This window comes from Bombus pascuorum, chromosome 13 (genome assembly GCF_905332965.1).
Source record: "Bombus pascuorum chromosome 13, iyBomPasc1.1, whole genome shotgun sequence".
NCBI lineage: Eukaryota > Metazoa > Arthropoda > Insecta > Hymenoptera > Apidae > Bombus > Bombus pascuorum.
In genome coordinates, this window is record NC_083500.1 from 8,524,823 (window position 1) to 8,543,249 (window position 18,427).

The 18,427-nt window shown below is 43.2% G+C and overlaps 2 protein-coding genes across 2 annotated transcripts in view; both read left to right on the plus strand.

The window, feature by feature from the left end:
- The window catches only part of LOC132913737 (proteasome subunit beta type-3), a 341,911-nt gene that overhangs the window by 203,228 nt on the left and 120,256 nt on the right, over positions 1–18,427 (plus strand). The gene's annotated exons all lie outside the window — the stretch shown is intronic.
- The window catches only part of LOC132913638 (uncharacterized), a 52,229-nt gene continuing 44,124 nt past the window's right edge, over positions 10,323–18,427 (plus strand). Inside the window, exon 1 of the mRNA XM_060972107.1 lies at positions 10,323–11,246. The gene's annotated coding sequence lies outside the window, so the exon portion shown is untranslated. The remainder of the gene's footprint in view (positions 11,247–18,427) is intronic.

The following is an 18,427-nucleotide window of genomic DNA, read 5'->3' on the forward strand; positions in this document are numbered from 1 at the left end:
ATTTGTTAAGATAAACAGATTGGTCCATAAACTCACGAATTCTGACGAATTGGCTGACAAGGGTCTCCATTAGTCGGTGTTCGAAGGAAACGGCGATGAGCGTGACCGAACCCGTCGAAGCATCCATCAGATGGTGGCGGCCGTCTGAAACAGAGAAGAAACGATCAATTTCTCGGTGAGCAGTAAAATGCATGTTATTTCTCGTAAAGTGGCGTCTATCCGGGGGAAAAAAAAGCTAGCCAGCTTCGTGTGTTGTTTACCGGATGGAAGAAAAAGGCAAGGATACGTGAGGATCCGCGCCGGCGGAGAGAAACCAGAAAATCAAATATTGATTCTCAGTTATGAGCGTGTAAAGCGTCACGCGATGCCGGGCCGCCTTTATTAAGTGATTACTCTCATTAGCTTGCACGCGATGCGCTTTGTGCCGGCCGTTACAAGCCGATGAGACACAAAATGGCGTTCACCGTTGCTCCTCCTTTCGACCACCAACGAATCCAACGTTCGTCCCCGCGACGTTTCCACGGGAAATTCGTCGAACGAAACTCGAAACCTACCACGAAATTAACCATCCGACGATATTCAACGACAATCAGCAACAACGTTCCATTGTCGAGAATTTTGCTCCATATACGATCCCCGTTACGTTCTCATGAAAAGCAATTTCCTACCCTTTACGACCTATGCAAAATTGATCTTCCAAATGGCAGAGCAGGCGTTGCATCCCTCGTCACCCTGGCTGTGATCCGAGAACAGCTATGGGCGTCATTAAATACTCGAAGTGGAAGCTCCTGCTCGGAGTTATCTATCCGTTCGAGAGAAAATGCTACTTATTTACTATGCGTTTAGAAATTTACTACAACTTCGTGGATAAGCGCGTTTTGGTTAATTTGCACTTTCTTCTGTGTCCACGTTTAGATTGTTTACCATCTTTCGAAGAATCTGAACAAATCCTACGTAGTTGATACATAGTTGTCGCAGTCTGCACGATGTTACACGGTTCTTGTACACGTGCATGAATATCTGAATAGCAGAGCTTCGCTGGAAAAATGTACAATTAGAATAATTTAAGATTTCACTACTTCTCAAGTGAAAAATTTAGAGAGAACGACCCTCGACGAAAGATTGAAATTAATAAGAACTTCATTTCGAAGGTTCGCGAATAGAAGTTCGTTGAGAATGTAAACGATCTAGGATGGTCACTTCTCTAGAGAAAAACGCTCCGTTCGAATACGAAGTTGAAGCTTCTTCTACTCGATAGCTAGCCAAATGTTCGATCCTCGATCCTTTCCCAAAGTACCTTAAAAGAGCGTTGCATTACGATGAATTACAGCATCCAACGAATGCTATAAATAATCGTATCGACTGGGTCTTTGATCTTACCGAAGGGAGAGTTAGAATTACGTAAGAACTATTGGCAGTTTCGATCTCGTACGAAGCTACGGCGACAGTCGAGGAAAGAGTAAAAAAGAGGGAAAACGAAGCGTGTATCGACAGAGTTCATCGATCGACCCGCGAACTGATTAGCCCGAGGAACTCGTGTGCAGCTCTGGTCGGCTTTTTGCGCGGCGATTTTCACCGCTGCTTATTTTGCCTGTCTCTGTCTTTCTCTGTTTCGCGCAGAGCGAAGCCGAGGTCCCTCCTCGTGTCCCCTCTGTGTGTTTCACGATCGAAACGACGCACGCTCTTGTCCATTTGCTCGTCATGGTTTGAATTCTTACCGACCGTCCGACCGGACGACGAACCAGCCATTTGGAATTCGATCAGAAATACTTAAGGTGGCGTCTGCTGCTCTCCTCTGCCTCCTTTCTCTCTTTTATTCTCTGTCGTTCTCTTCGTCTTTCTACCGGCCGTAAGTCACCAATCAACCCCCACCAAAGGCTTCTGGACGGCGTCGTTCGACGTCGGTGGACGCACGGTTTTGGCCTCCGCTCTATCGAGGCCCCCAGCTCACCACCGATTCCAAAGGCTTCCGAAAGAATTTAAATTAAGCCAGCCTGGCATATCGAACTGGCTAAAATTAATTGATTTATGGACGCGGCGCAGTTCGACTTCTACCGATGTTTAGTCCGTCTCGCGAGGACGCTCCGACGGTTCCGGATGACGGCCAATTACCGGCCAACCAACGAGCACGCGCAAGAAAAATCGGTCCACGTCGTGTCCTTTCGCGTGGACACGATCCAGATCCCAGGGAGCATTCCTCTTCTTACCGACGCCACTTCGTCAACGATCGCGAGCTACGATGCTCGAAAGCGAGTTCAAGATTTGCACGATCGAAGGCAGCAATAAGGAAGCAGCTCCACCTTTCGGTAATTCGAATGAAAATCCATTACTACCAATATTAGTCGATTATAGCGTGTCGGCAGAAGCGATTCGATTTTGACTGACTGTGAAATGGTATTTTTCGGTTCGTTCGACATTCTTAAAAGTGTAGCTGCCTCTCGTCACGGCAGTATCTTCGACCGAGGAGAAGTTTATAACAAGGACAGCTACGATAATTCGTACGTGTACGTATTTCAAAAGTGCTACGACTCGAAATAATTGGATCCTGTGTTAGAGGAACATCAAAACCGTGAAATGTGGTGGAATATTACAAAAGTAATATTTCACCATTGTTTCCTGGAGTTTATTTGCTAATTCTTCCTGGTTTACTGAATTTGATGGAAAATGTCGTTGACTCCTTATCGTAGTGGCCCCTTCAATTGAGCTATATGTCGTCGTTTTCTTTTTTCTTATAAAAATCGTTATTCGTCGTGGGTGACGACTGTAAGTAGTAGATATTTTGTATGGAAAAAAAACACGTGTTTTAATGAGAGGCGATTCCGTGGACGAAACGGATACTTTCGATGAACCTCGCCGAATACTGATTGTTTTTTCCGTCAAAAAGAGCCCGTGAACTTTCGATGAAAGGTGGAAGCTCATCAATAAGTTATGCACGCGTGCACATTGCCCTTTGAAGTGCCGCGCTCCCGGGCTTTTAACCTCGCTCAATACAATTCGACGAGTTGAACGATCGAGGAAACTACGATTCGAACGCCGAGAAATTTCCGACAGGTAGCCACCCCCGATCGTTTCAGTGGCGATACGTGAGCTTGTTTGTAATGATTAGACACCAGATGAGTGAATAATCGTATATTTGGAAAGCGGAAACAGCGTCCCAGAAACGTGAATGTAATAGAAAATTTATTCGTTCGAGTATTTAACTATGTTACTTACCACTTTACCATGATTATAGCGTTATTGAAGAAAAAGGACGATATTGTTGAAAAATGATATTTAAAATTGCCAGACTATTGGAAGCGATGAAATTTGAGTGTTAGCGCCACCTGGTTGGTTGAAATTCGTCACTCAAAGGTTTCTTTAGGTCTACTTATTACAGGGATCTGTTATCCTTCAACTGCTTTGGACGGTGAATATTATCTGCTGGTAAAGTAGAATCCATAGGAAACTATGGAATATAGTTTCAGTTCGATCATCGACTGGTTTGATTTTAAACACCATCTTCTAACCACCTCTAAAGCATACGCATTCGATATCGAAAATTGTGCGTATAATACGTAATCATTGACTAATAATAGGATTGCTGTATACTCGTCTGTGACGTAATTGACAGATTGGAAGCGTTTGATTTTCGCGTTATTAACATTCATCAAGCACAGAATAGATGTGACGTTAAATAGGACCTCGTGTTGCACGTTCTGAAATACCGGCTTTGAAGGTAATCGGAGTGCTTTTCACGCCCTCTGCGATTTATAACGTCGCAACGATTGTAATCCTCTAGTCCATTTGAACGAGCCCGGTTTATTCAAAGACAGATTCAAATAAATAGAATTCGACCGCATATCAAAGACAAATTATTATGTAGAATAAGTAATTAAATTAATAATTGAACTAGAACGATACTTTAACATAATCTTATACTAGCAAGAAAACGTATTAGATGTATTTATTTAATAATTAATCGTTGAAGAATAGTATATGCTTAGAAACGATTTATTTTGTAATGGAAAGATCACTTTTCATGACAACGATAAAAATCGTCACCTTTCGACCAACCTTCTAAAACCTTGTTAAGGATATATCATCGAATACATATATGAAATATTCGACTCGCCTATTTTTGATTGAACGTAGAGATCGAAAAAGACTTTTCCTTACTTATTAGCGATTTAATCATTAATGTATAACATTGAAGCTACTAATTTATGCGCGTGTCACCTTTATTTCGTAGATACATATCTCGTGTGCATTTGTGCCATTGAGTAACGTACCTCGTTTGTGTTTTCACACAGTGTTATCTACGAACGATAAATTTTATGTTTTCTATTTTGCCAGTTCTGAATTATTCAGGTAAAGATATTTATGTTAAAATGTATTTCTTAAATATATAGTGACAAAGAATATTCCAGTATCCCTGTATTATCTTTTTCCAATTGATTTGGAAATTTAATCTAGACTTATTTTACATTACGCGATTTTGACGGTTTATTTCTATTAGTTTCTCAATTTTAATTATGATTCTTACTTTAATTAGTTTCTTACTTGAACTCTAATTTAAATTCACTTAGAGTTTGTAATATTTCACATTGCAATAAGTACGAATTTGGCTTTGAATACATATTAAGTTTTGCGTTTGCCTGTGCATAAGATACATACTTGTTAGGGTATATAAACTTCAGCTTTAAGTAATTTCAAGCATAGTATTAAACTTCACTATGTAGACCTACGAGCGTGAAAAGAAATTAGACTTTGATTTCATTCTCCATCATTCATTCCTTCAAGATTCCGTGATTTTATTAATGCGAATGATAAAATAAATTTTAAAATAAGTGCCCATTTTGTTCGACTGAAATATTGACACTTAAAGAATCGGAGGTTTTTTAGTTTCATGGATGACCGTGTTTTTCATAATGTTCCACATTTATTCTACGGTATACAAGATCGATAAAGCTAGAATATAAAAGTAGCAAAGACTATTTATAGAGGCGGGTTGTACAGAGTTTACATAACTTTTTATAAGTACTTTAGAAAGAATTTCAAATAGAATTTATCGATCTTACTATCGGAAGGTACACCTTCCTCTTACCATCAACCAGTACTAAAAGCACCAATATCAAATGCACAGGGAGAGCGAGGATACACGAGTTTGTACACTGATTAACAAAATACATTAGCAAGTAGTTGGCAAACATTTCGACCCGGCTAGCCACCAAGAGGAGCAATCCGTCTATCAGCAAAGTTTTGTCGGGGAGATAACTTGTTCGAAGGACTCGAACTCGCCACGGCAACTCGGTAATTGTAGTTAACGCAATTCCCGCGCCAGTTCGGACGTCTTAGGCGTAACTTTGTCAACCGTGAGGAACGAGAGTCGGCTAATCCTATAGCAAACAAGAGAAACCTGTAACAAAAGATCGGTAACGGGCCCATCCGCCACCTACGGGCTATGAAGAACCGTCGTCAGCTCAACAAGTTTGCGCAGAGCAAAGGAATAGGACACGTATATACAAACACGTTAGTATCTCGTAGCGATACATACACGAGCTCCAGGGGTGTTGCACTCGAGGGAAACAAGAAAAAGACGGAAAACCACGGTGGACGAGAGGATGGTTAGCTGAAACGAGAGTTTCATGAATGTCCATTCATTGAAAAAGGCCCCTTCAAAGCGTTGCGTACTCGGAGGTAGCAGCTCTCGCGGACGATTCCAAGGCTCTGAAAAGGGAAATGGAGAAGGCCAGTGTGCGATGTAGCAAGGGAACCTTTCTCTCGGAATCGATTGCGCTTACGCTCGTGACCGCTCGGGCTAATTCGGCCACCATCGGCGATTCAAATATGTTCGATTACGCGAATGACGCGGTAAACACGTGATTTTGGAGTCTACTTAACCCTCTTCTAGCGAAATTTAATGGACAAGGAGAAGAAATTCCAGAGGAACCTCGGCACCTTGAATGAGAACCAAGGGAAGAGAGAAAATTTTTCAGAATTATGCAGATTTAGTTTTAGCTTAAAAACGGCGTAAAAAATATCTTGTGGAACAACAGATTGTAAAAATTGTGAGGTCACAGAGGTTCCACTACGTATCATAATCGATGTATTTACGAGATTAACGAGAATTAACCGGTCTAGCGATAACATGTAGGTCAAGTAGATTACGTTATCTTCGATACGAAATACACTGATTGTATCTGAGATTGTTTTAAAGTTAAAAGACGTAATATAAATGTATTCATTGATAACTGAAAGTAGCAAATTTTTTATATATTCTATACGTTTAGAAAGTTGACTATTTATACGAGTGCTAAATTATATCTGGTAAATCATAAACTCACGAAGGAAAAAACTCCGATAAACTAAACTTTTGTTAAGCGCGGAATACAAAAGCAGTTTGTTATTACTACTTTTTAAAATCCGCACAAAAGGAGAAATAATATTGTTAGCTTGCCAGAAGAATGGTACAACTAGGAGAAGTACATTTCTCAACAAATTCGTTTGAGATAAAGAGTTATTAATAGCTGATCGTTTAGCGATGTCAAACATAATTCTCGTAATTTTCCATTTTTAGCCCATAAAACTTTTTGAAAGCTTTGCTCTCCTAACACGGAACTCAATTATTTTGAAGCACGTCATCATATTTATCGTAACATTTAATTAAACTGATTCAAGTATACCAAATTTCGTATTATTTGGTAATATTTTCGCATGATTGCTAAACTCTGATACTGTGAAAATGAAACACGTATATAGAACTTGATAGAAAAACGCTTCACTGGAAAATAGGGGTATGTGCAAATATTATATTTTTTGTAGCCACTGAACAATATGTTGAATATGAGTTCACATGATTGGAAAAGTTAATTCGAACTCGAAAAAGTTCCTTCTCTCCCTTAGTTTATATATCTATTTATATATTATTCTCTGTGTCATCGATGTTGCGATAATTGTTTGTGACAGATGCTAACATTTGCACACGGGACAACTCGTTAGTCACATTATTCCGGGTATTCTCTGGGAATTATTGTCGTGGCACTTAACATGTGCCAGTATATCACTATTGGACTATCAAGACAGAGTAAACCTTGCCGCCCGTAAGTCACGGAGTTCCTTCGGGAGTTGCACGCCAACTAGCTACGATAAGAGATAGCTTCAACGTCAGTTGTTTTCGTCGAGGGAAAAGAAGCCAGTAGAATTTCGTTCCGGTGTCGAACATGAGCTAGGTATCGAAAGGAAAGATTGGATACGATGTTGCAAACTGAACAGCTCTGCTTGTAACATGAATTTTCCGAACATCACGAGTAAAATACGTCTACAAAGTAAAAAAAAAAACTCTAAGATAGAGGATTTTCTAATGCGGGATCCTACTTGAGACTTTGGTCCCTGAAACTTTTTATAGTCATGTTTTCTTGGAAAGAAAAGAGCGTTTTCGTGTCAGACGCTGTTACTAGATCATAACTTGTCCAAGAATCTCATTTTCGAAAATCCCCTTTCAAAGAACTTGTTCGGCGGTAAAGAAGTTTTCCGTTTCGCTTAGATCCCGTGATAGCAAGTCGAACACGTTCAGTCGGCGGATCGAAGTTAATTGGCGAGAAACGAAATAATGCAAGTTTCCGATAGTGTTCTGTCGACGAGTTTCGGCGCAGTCCAGACACGAGTACCGTCTCGAGAGCTAATTATGATAAAGAGCAATAGCGTTATCAGATTCCTTTATCCCGAAAGAAACTTCGCCAAAGTCTGCAGACTTAATTATCAGGTGAGGTTGAAGACAGGGGACTTGGTTCAGAACAAAAAAAGAAAAAGGAGGAAAAAAAAAGAACGACGGAGTCCTGTAAGTCGCTTTGACATTGAGAACAATGGAGCCAAGGTTTCGTTTCGTCCATTGGGGGAACCAAAACAGCTTCGAGGTTCTAGAGTTCTCTGTTCATCCAAGTTGGCCGAAACTCGGCAACGGCCGGCTAGAAAAGACTGCCCCACGAACTACAATATCCCCGGGGAATCCAATCAGAGCGAGGAGGAGCTTCGAGCATCTAACCTCCGCCAAGCTCTCGAGTACAAATCTCGAGCACCTCTCGAGCTGCTCGACGAATAGCTGGAATAAGATTTACAGCGTCTCCAGGCTGAAAGAATCCCGCCTTCTATTCAGGGTGGAACTGTCAAAGTGTAATCAAGAAATTTTGATTACACCAGCTTCGGAGATCGATTTGATCCCAGCGAAATCAGAATCGTATTCCCATCTCCGTGGCAAACGTCTAGGATCCAAGCCCGGGAATGTTCACCACGTGACTGGAATACCTGTCGCGTCGCTCGGATCGAAAATTTCTTAACCAACGAACGAAACGCGTCGGGATTGCGACGAACGCGAATCGGAGACACGCGACAAGGGTGCTCTCATCGCGGAATAATTTCATTCAATTCTTCGATCGATCCCCTTCTGCCAGCACTGCCGAGCTAATACGACTGAGCGCGCCGCTGATCTATATTTCTGGATTGTATTCCGCCGAGCGACATTTCCTCCCCGCGACCGCCATCGACACCGAACTCTGCCCCCGCAGCAGCTCACGATCGATTCGAGTTCCATCGAAAAGACCGTGGTACAACGACGAAGACAGCGAGAGATCGAAGTAACGTCGAAAAAGAACAAAAAAGATCAATACCCCACGTCCCACTTACTGACCCTAACTCTACGAGGCTACCCCATAAAGGCGGCGGGTTCTGCTTCATCCAGCCACCCTAGAGACAGAAAATGGGGAAAGGAAAATCGAAACGGGTCATGCTAGAACCGTGTTACCAAAGATCTGTGTATACTGTGGATTCGCGTTATAGGGTAGTTGCTTGCCGTTACACCGTCGTCACGCGATTCAATCACGTACCATAACGTTCGAAAGCATTAGCATGCACAGGCGTCTAGATTCCAAACTCGTTTGCAAGCACCGTTCCTGGCGCTAGCAAATTCCACGATACACTCTAAAGTAAAAACGCTGAATTCCTGAATTTTTTTATTTGTTATGGTAGATTTTTTACTTCGATATATGATTCGTAGGAATGTGGAGCGTGTAATTTTCATCAACGATCGGGAAAGGAATGTTCGATGCTTTTAATTGCTTCGTGAGATCCAATATACTTCTCATTAAATATTCTCGACAACGCTATCGTAGTTTGAAGATTGATACGATTTAAAAATTCGGATTTGAATATTCGAACGCGGACAACGGGGAGATATTAGCGTCAATAAAATGTCCGCAGGGAAGACCTGTCGCGTATCAGTTATATCATACTATAATGAAATCCAATTTTGAAATTTGTTATCTTTTATGGCCGCGCACGTAGACGACCAACCGATATAAATTCCACACCGACGGCGTAACAAAAAGGGAACTTTCCAGTATATTTAAACATACGCATCAGAAAAACCTTCGCTGTCGGTGATATTCATGCGTCGTAAATATTCGCGTTCCGACAACGTGATGTTTCGCGCTGTCTAATAATTCATTGACGAACCGTTCTATCGGTGATTCAACGTGGAAACAAACCGAGTTTCATCTTGTAACCAGCTGTCGCTTCGGCTTCTCTAATTTTCCGCGTTTCAGGCTCTCGCCTGAGCCATGGAAATGCAGATGGTAGATTGGCACGGTGAAATCCTTACTGCAAAGCTAGAGATCAGTATGGACTAAATCACGGGAGACTCATGGCTTTGCAAACGCAGCGCGGAGGATCAAGAATACGGGGTCTGTCTCGTGTTTGATCACCTGTAATGACATACAGAGAATACGAGGATAATATTTACGAATGTCGTGTGACAAACGGAGACAATTATTTTGGACACATGAGACAGCGCGCACACCTGTCAGCACAGAATGAAATGGAATGGAACGGGCGAGTTTGCGCTCGAGAATGTCACGCGAAAAATGAAGACAACTACGGAAACGCAAGCGGTGAATCAGCACGTTCCGCGACACCGTGTCAGTATCAATTCTTTAGGACCTAAAGAAACCGAGACACGATGGGAACAATAGGGCCAAACCGTAAAAGCAACACGCTATCGATGTGTCACGTCGTAAAGAGACTAATCCGACAAAGTTGATCGATCGTCTTAATGGAATCGCGCGATGCTATTAGATGGTAAGAGAAGAAAAAGAGATATTTTCGTCTGTCTGCTTTCGTGATACCCAACAAAGTATCGGAAACAGTGACTGTCGCCTGACGGTTCGTCTCTTCCAATCCAGCATCTCTTCGCGACTCGTGCGCGACCCCGAAGAGAGTGTATCGAATCGAGGATCTTCGCAAATTTTCGGGGAGCTTCGTTCGCCCACGGATTCTCCCGGGCAGCCGGCACGGCTCAGTATACTGCGTGGCAGCCTGGACCGCAGGCGCCTCCAGTCGAGGGCGCGTAGTTCGCGGTTGCGTGTCTGTGCGGACGCACACTAGTGTGCTTCCAACGAAAAGCGCCTGTACCGTGCTTTTTGGGACGCACTCACTTTTCCACCGTGCGCGTAGTTTGTCGCTCGAAATCGACGTTTCGCCTGCGGTTCAATTCCACGCCAATCCATCGAAACATTGTATTCGCGAGTCGTCAAATTCCTACTGGAAGGGATAAAGGACATTCGATAAACAAACGGAATTATCGAGAATCCGTTTCGAAACTTGGTATCACCTGCGACCCAGCAGCAACTGATTGCCAGCTCGGCTCGATTTCATTCGCGTCTGTCTAAAGAAGATGGAACTACCTCCGAGTCGGTTGAAAAGACGCAATTTCAGTGACCATGGCGTTGAAACAGTTGTACGAAATTGATCGTCATTGGTCGAGAATCGATCGACGACGACATTCGTGAAAGTCATGGGTACTCGTCTCTCAATCAGGTCGACTGAACGCGGTTGGCCAGCCGTCTGAATATCGTCTGTAACGTTTACACGCGGATGCTGCTGCTGGCTGCGATTTGTGGTGCACCGACCAGTCGCGTTTGTGTGTGCCGTGTACGCGGAAGATGTACAACGCATAGACCGTTGCTGTGATACGCTGTCCCGCGCGGTTCTTTGCTGTCGCTGCTTCCAAGTGGCTGGTACACGGCGTTTGTGGTCGAAAGAGTAAAGAGATTAGCGGACAGAAAGAAAGACAGGGAGAGGAACAAAGGGGAAGATATAGCGTGCTCGGGGAGAGGGAACGGAAGAAGAGAGAAAGAGGGAGCCTGGAGAGAGTAATGATCGTGACGACGGTCGTACGGACAAATGAACACCTCGGCACAGCGTTTGGGATATTCCAAGTGAGTAACTGGCCAACCGAACTTGTAACTTTTAGATACGTACTCGCTTAAGAGCACTCGCTTAGTCTGGTAGAAAGATAGTTTCATTAAAGAACTTTCCTTTATTTCTCCTCATCCTGTATTTTCGCAAAGTGGTCTTCTCTTAAAACCCAAGTAGGGAAGGGGCGGGGGCAGGATCATACGAGGTACGACTCAGAAGTTTCTAAAGGCTAATCGAAAGATAGAGGAAGAAACGATCGGATCCGACAAGTCCCGTTCGATCTTAACCGAGTGAATTTCATTTGCAGAATCGTTTCACTAAGCGAAAGAAATTCTTCGAACCGAAAATTGAGATGAAGCCCATTTGCCAAACTGGTTCAACGAATCCCCCAGGGAAATTCGATGAATTTTTTGGCCCTCCCCTCGCCACCGTCGCGCTACTTTGCAATTTTCGTTCCACTCGAGCTCTCAGCCTTCTTGGCTCCTCTCTGAAGCCACGATAAGGAATCATTCGAGCGTGTACATTCCCCTGGCTACCGCATTTGGCGCGAAATCCAACATGCGGTTGGCACTGGACCGACCGATGCCGCGCATTCTCCCCAAGCAGGGGCTAGGTTCGTGCTTAACGAGAATTTCTTGGTGAAACTTGTCGGCTGAAATTTCTTTTCGCCTCCCAACAAACTTGGTCGTGTTTGAATGTGCGGCAACACACACCGTTAACTCGGCCTTCCTGCGCACCCTGCAACGATGCGTCGTTCCTTCAAATAGCCGCGCAGACCAATTATGCAACGATGATCGTTAAAGTGAATCGTTCGACTCGCTTTAATTTTCTTCCTCTTTTTCCTTCGCCTGAATAAAGTAATATATCTTACGATATCGATCGATGTTTTTCATACAGGAGAAACCAATTTCTACAAGAAGATTCGTGAAAAAAGAAACAATCTGAATGGGTGGATCGAGATAACGAAACCCACTTGGGTTTTATCAGTGCGGCGGGAAAACTTCCGGAAAAATAGGAATTGAATATCCGGACCGAGGGAGATAGGAGAAGCGTGTACGAGATAAAGATATATCGGAGAATAAAAGTAAATCCTACTCAGGGACCTTCTCTTACACCTGTACGCGAGGACCGACAAGTTTCTTCGATAACCCGGTGGATCCTAGGCGAGGAACCTATTCGTCTACCTTTCAATCCAACGACGGAAACGCATTAATATTGTGGTTCGACAGGGTTCTCGAAATGTTATTACATTATTTATACGATATAAACGGTGCAGTTCCCGTCAGAACGGAGGAAACAGGTTCGAAAGAAAGTCGTTTCTCCTTTATGTTATTTTACGGATACCGTCGTAGCTAGAAATTTGCGGATAGCTCGTGGCTTTGTTCCTCCGATAAGATTTCACTTTCTTTTATCTTTCATCGAACAGCCGGATGTGTAACATTACCATTTATATGGAAGAGTCCAGGGGACGAAGCTGTGTGTCTCTGGACGTCGACATCGAAATCCAGACAGAAGATCCGATACGAAATGGAGAGAAGTGTCGCGAACAGAAGTAAAGAAGCAAAAAGGTTTGGAGACGACAGGAGTAGGTTTCAAATGGTACACGACGAGAGATAGAAGGAGAGGGACTCGGGATACGACTCGCTTTTTATCAACGTTCTAAAGTGCACATTTCTGTAAGACGAATCGCGAGTCGAACGTGGAAAAACCTGCCTTCTACTTCTTCGTTGTATCCTGCTCTTGCCCCTTCCTTTCCCACCTTTCCACGGAATCGTGTTAAGAAAAAGAAATACGCGAAGCAACTCGGCTGTCGTTCGCGAGATCGGTTAGAACATGTTCCCTAGTTCGTTCGCGTTACGTCGTCGAGACAAATTTTTCGATTGCTTTAACTTGGTCGTACGCGTTCGTGAACTCGTAAGCGCTCGAGCAAGTTGACATTAGCATTTAAATGGCGGAGAGAAGAAGGACTACGGGCTCGTCCGCTACTCGCGGACTACGTGTCGCGGATTTTACGGGAGAGTTCGTACGTGCAAAACGAAATCCAACGGAAGAGAAAGAGAGAGAGGGCGAAGATCGACTAAGTGGAGGACGTGGGACAAGATAGAGGTCGCAAAGTAACCTTTACGACGTTTTAAGAAGCGTTCATAATGACCGTGGTTACAGTATCCAGTTACAATGGCTCCGACCGTTGTACCGTATTAGCATTTACACGAAGTTAATTGGCTTTATCGTGGCCCGTGGCGCGAAGATAAAAATGTACGTCGCCCTGAGAATCCATTAAACGAGAAACTCAGGGAAATTCGGTATCACTGGTGGTTCTTAAGAAGCAAAAGCAGATACGAAAGTAGAAACCGCTGCGAGGAAGCAGACTATCGGCATGTCGTAATTTTCGTTCAATGTTCTCCTTTGGTCGAACTGGCTCCCTGTAGCTCTGACGGAGTCTGGAAGGGGCTAAAATGAAATCTAGACGCAGCTAAGAAACCACGAGGGAAGGGAGAGAAACGTGGTGGTGAAAGAACCAATGATAGTGACGGGACCGAGTTTATGGTGAAATTACATCCTCTGTTCAATTAAAATCCAAAGCTACAACAACGAAGAAGGTTTTCAATGCGTACAATTGTTCGCGAAATTATTCGAATACTTACAGGCACCCTTTATGAATATATTATGAAACGAGACTCGAGTAGTCAACTATGGTGATTACGTTGATTAAGTTTGAAGTTGATTAAATTTGAAAATATACACAGGAACTACAAGATATTTAATACGAAATCATAGAACTACTCAAACAGTCAATTATCCTTGTAATTACAAGGCTAAACATTCAGTGGGAGTATTTCTAAATAATTTTTTACTAAATATACACTTGCAATAAATATCTCTCGCGTTATCAAACTGATCTTGCCTCGCCATAATGCTAAATGTTAGAATGTTTTATATAACATGCAACGTATCAGTGTACCTTATAAATAAATATCGCCATTTTCACGAGACATTTCTTTCACTGTCTTCGCGATTCTTAACCCACCAATTAGCCTGCAAGCGTGTATCGTAATTCCCTCGAAGGCTAGCGAATGTCTCGCGACGCGGTTCGTTCCATCGCTAGCGAAAAAGTGGGAGGAGGTCAGAAATGGTAGCAGAGACTATCAGGTGGGAAACAATGGATAAGGTAGAAAGGAAAGCCACGGGTTGGGGAGGGGGTGGTAGGCTGCGGTGGGAAAGGAGGGGAATAGGAGATGTAACTGCTCTTATTTCTTCTCGCTGCCGCCGTGGCCCAGGCGGGAAACAAAAGACGATCCGACATCAAACATTCAAATTAGAAAACTCCCCCGCCGGTTCGTGGGCCGGATTACCCCCTTTCTGTTTCCCCCCTAAAGCATCAAGCAACCCCTCTCTTCTGTGTGTTTCCGCAACCCCGTCGCGCCGCGTTAAACCTTCACATCCTACTTTCCACGAAGCCACACACGATTCCAGCGGTTGCTACAGTTGCCTGAGCCACGTTTAAGCCTCCCAGCCTACTTTCGTAAACCCGCCTACGATTTCGGCGAGGCTCGAGGTAGATCGTCCTTGTGCACATCGCCGCTGGTCTTCTCTCACTCTCTCCCTCTCACCTTCTGTTTCTCTCTGCGTTTGTGTTATCTCCCGCACGAGCACGCGTATACCTACATATATGCACCTCCGCGGGCCTATACATATTTGCTCGCGGTCAGAGGGAAGGCTCGCGGCTGCGGTGTTAAAACAAGGAACACGAGAGTACGTCCCACGCGATCAAACAGGGCCACGGTATTAGCAGCCATTTCTTGCGGAGATTAAAACGACGAAGACACTTTGTCTCTCTAACCTTGGCTATTATTAAAATTACCCTCTCGCGTTCTATTTTCGGCGGACGTTATATTATACCTGAGGATTAGAGAGTCAGAGATGGGTGGTTCTTATGGAAGTGGCTACAGTAAGGATTTAGTGGTAACAGGATTTTTTGCCTATGTAATCTTGTCTGGATATACGTAGATCAGTTGATCTGACAAAAATAGCTAATTGCCACAGGTAAGTATATAGATGTAATAGGTCGAACACTAAGTGACTTCTGTCCTAAAACTCGCAAGTATTGGTATACTTGTTGATATTTGGCACAGATTAAATTAAATCCTTTTCGTTTACTTGATTGTAAATCTGTTATTTCATTCTCGCCATGAAGAGAAGATTCTCATCTTATAACGTAAAATATCAAAGTAGTGTAAAAGTAAAACTTGTTGAAGTTCTGCAATGAATGCGATGAGTAGGTGTTCCAGCAGTTATAACTGGTGCTGGAGTTGCTGTATAGATGTACTCGTATTGTTCGGTAGTGAATGTAAAGTCGATTGCATCAATCATATGTTGTAACATGTTCAACATAGAGCATTGTATGACAGGTTTTAGATACATGCTGTTATACGATTTTTGTGGGCAAATTCCGTTACGTAGATTTTTGTGGGATTTATTACCATGCGATTTTCATGTTCGCTCGGATGAAGAGAGATATGGGAATCATTTCAACACGGATGACGAAGTAAAATATGTTACGTGAGGAAATCGGACGCAAACTCTTTGAAGAAAAGTCATAAATTAATTTTTCGATGCAATCGATTTTTGCGCATGAAAGGTATTAACAATAAAAAAATATGTTTCCAATACAAAATATGTTGTTTATCTTTCATGTATCAATGATCGTTACAGCTACTAAGATTTCTTGCCAACAGAGATGTATTTGGAAGAGTGGACATTCTTAGGTGTTGGTGCAGATAGTAAAACATTCATAAGAAGCTTATAAGCGCGTAAAAAGTTTCATTACTTTTCGCGAGATCCGTAGAAACGCGGCCTGCGGAGGATTCCGGGACGTAACTCACGTTTGTGGCTTTAGCCCGAAAGTTTTGTTTCACAGAATGCGTACAGACTGCCGTGGTAACGTTTCCAAGTGTATTTTCCTGCAAAATCCTGAAACTTTTTTACATTAGCGGAACACATATCATAAATCAAATAGGAAATTCTGTAACGGCTTTTATCAAAATTACTTATCGTGAAAGTCTATCTGCCAAGTCACAATCTCACAGAATGTCGCACAATACAAACGTATTTATCGAAAGTTATGTTGGAAAAGTTGCTCGAGTTCCATTAAGGAATACGATAAAAATTCTCCTACGGCGGATAAAGCAGGAAAGAATCGAGATGTTCGTGGATTATTTCCTTGAAAAATAGCGAAACTTTCATTCGAACGAATATTTCGCAAACACAGGCAACGAACGAAATTTGGTGACACTGGCGCGGTTCGCTCTGTATATCATCCCTCGTATGAGAAATAAATCTGCGTTCCAGATGCTTCCGCGCACGGACAACCTATCCTGGGAAAGTTTTCGCGTTTTCAGCAGAAAGGACCTTTCCCGAGAAACCATTCCACTTTCCTCCTGAGAGGCCTACGCGGTGAAGATGTATTCCGTGACAGGTCGAACCACTTGATGCTAGGCCGAACCCCCTCGTATCAGGCCAGGGAATATATTTTATTTAACGGTAACCGTTACTCGCATAACCCATGAATTTCTTGCCCTTTTAATGGAACGTGAAATTTTTGATCGTCCTGGGACCCTGTCCTACATACTCGTAAAATTCGTCTATCCAAACCAAGGAATGCTTTTTCTACGTGAGATACTAGGCAGAAATGTAATATTTTTATATTCAAACTTGTTCTTGCGTCTACGATAGCTTGCGAAGGGAAATTTATTCAAACAACATGTTTAATAATTCGATGGCAAGGGAAATAACGAGGAATTCTGAAGAGTCACCGACGAAGCGGTTCGACCGGCCGCGTCTGACTATGTACGTTATCATTCTACTTCGAAGTGCGCGCGACGCTCGAATTTGTATAATTTATAGCGGGGCGGGAACGATCGCGAGTCCAACGTTGTATGAAAACCTATCCGCTGAAACAGCCTTTATGGCTTTCGCATTTAAGAGCGCACGGTACCCAGGCCAGTAGTCAAAGTCGATTAAGTTTTCGCGCGGATAGCCAACGCAGCCCGGTTTGCCTGCTGCTGTTTCATTTCTCTGCAAAAAAAAAAAAAAAAAATTCCTAAGCCGCGCGCGCCCGGCGCGTTCGATAAAAGTAAACGTTACGTGTAAGCTGAAATTGACTTCGCAGCTTCGTGTGAGACGTGCCGGTAATTAGTTCCGTCGAGTCTAACGTTCGTTCCCAAGCCGAGGAGGGAGACGCGGAGAGAAAGGGAGCAGGCCGAAAAAGAGATGGAGTAAAAAAACAGAGGAAGTTGGAGCGAGCACAACTTGATATACGTTTCCACCGTGAGGCGGAGTTTTAAATGAGATTCAGAGCGAAAGAAACGAGAAATTGTAGGTTTCACGATCGAACGCTTGGCGAACGGTACATCGAGCATTGGCGCGAACGAAATTCAAAAGGAGAAAGCTCCTCCGCTGCTTGCAATTTTTCCCGAGGTTTATCCTCGTCGCGATTTCTCATTGTTCGAACCCTCCTTCGGAGCCTCGTTCTTACACGCACAAACAAAGAGGAACGTTCCGAGAAATACAAATATCTGGCGTGGCAGTAATTAAAAGGAATCCAAGATACGAATGCACTGGTCGTCCGTGCTCGTTCCGCAGATGGAGCATCATTTCCTTGCCGTTTGTCGAGCCTGCAATTGACCTATCTTCCATCCCTTCGTTTCTTCCCTTCATACTCTACACTCTTTCTGTCCCTCCCACAATTTTTCCTTTTTTTTTTTTTTTTTAATGACTGGGGCCGAAAGAACTCGTCAGTAGTCAGGGACGTTCGTGAGGATAAGGGGAAAAGATAAGGGTAGAACGTATGCCTCCTCCTATCCTTTCCCTCGCTCTTTCTCCTTCCCAGTCACCCTTCCCATCAAAATGAAACGAATCGAAGTATTACTTTGGACTCGTATCCCATCGAATTTCTTTCCAACGATTCTTTTCTTTCTCGCATTTTCGTTCCTCCATTTAAATTATCGTCTATCGAACTTTCCCTATTTTTACTCGGTACGGGACCAATTTCGTATTTTACATTCAGTCTTATTCTCCCGCGAATTTGGGGGGAATACTCGATTGAAAAATACCAGCCATTCTCCTATTCGTACTCGGAACCGCGGTCGAGTATTTGTTTCGTTTCAGCCTGTTGGCATCAGCTTTTCGTTGGAATGAAAAT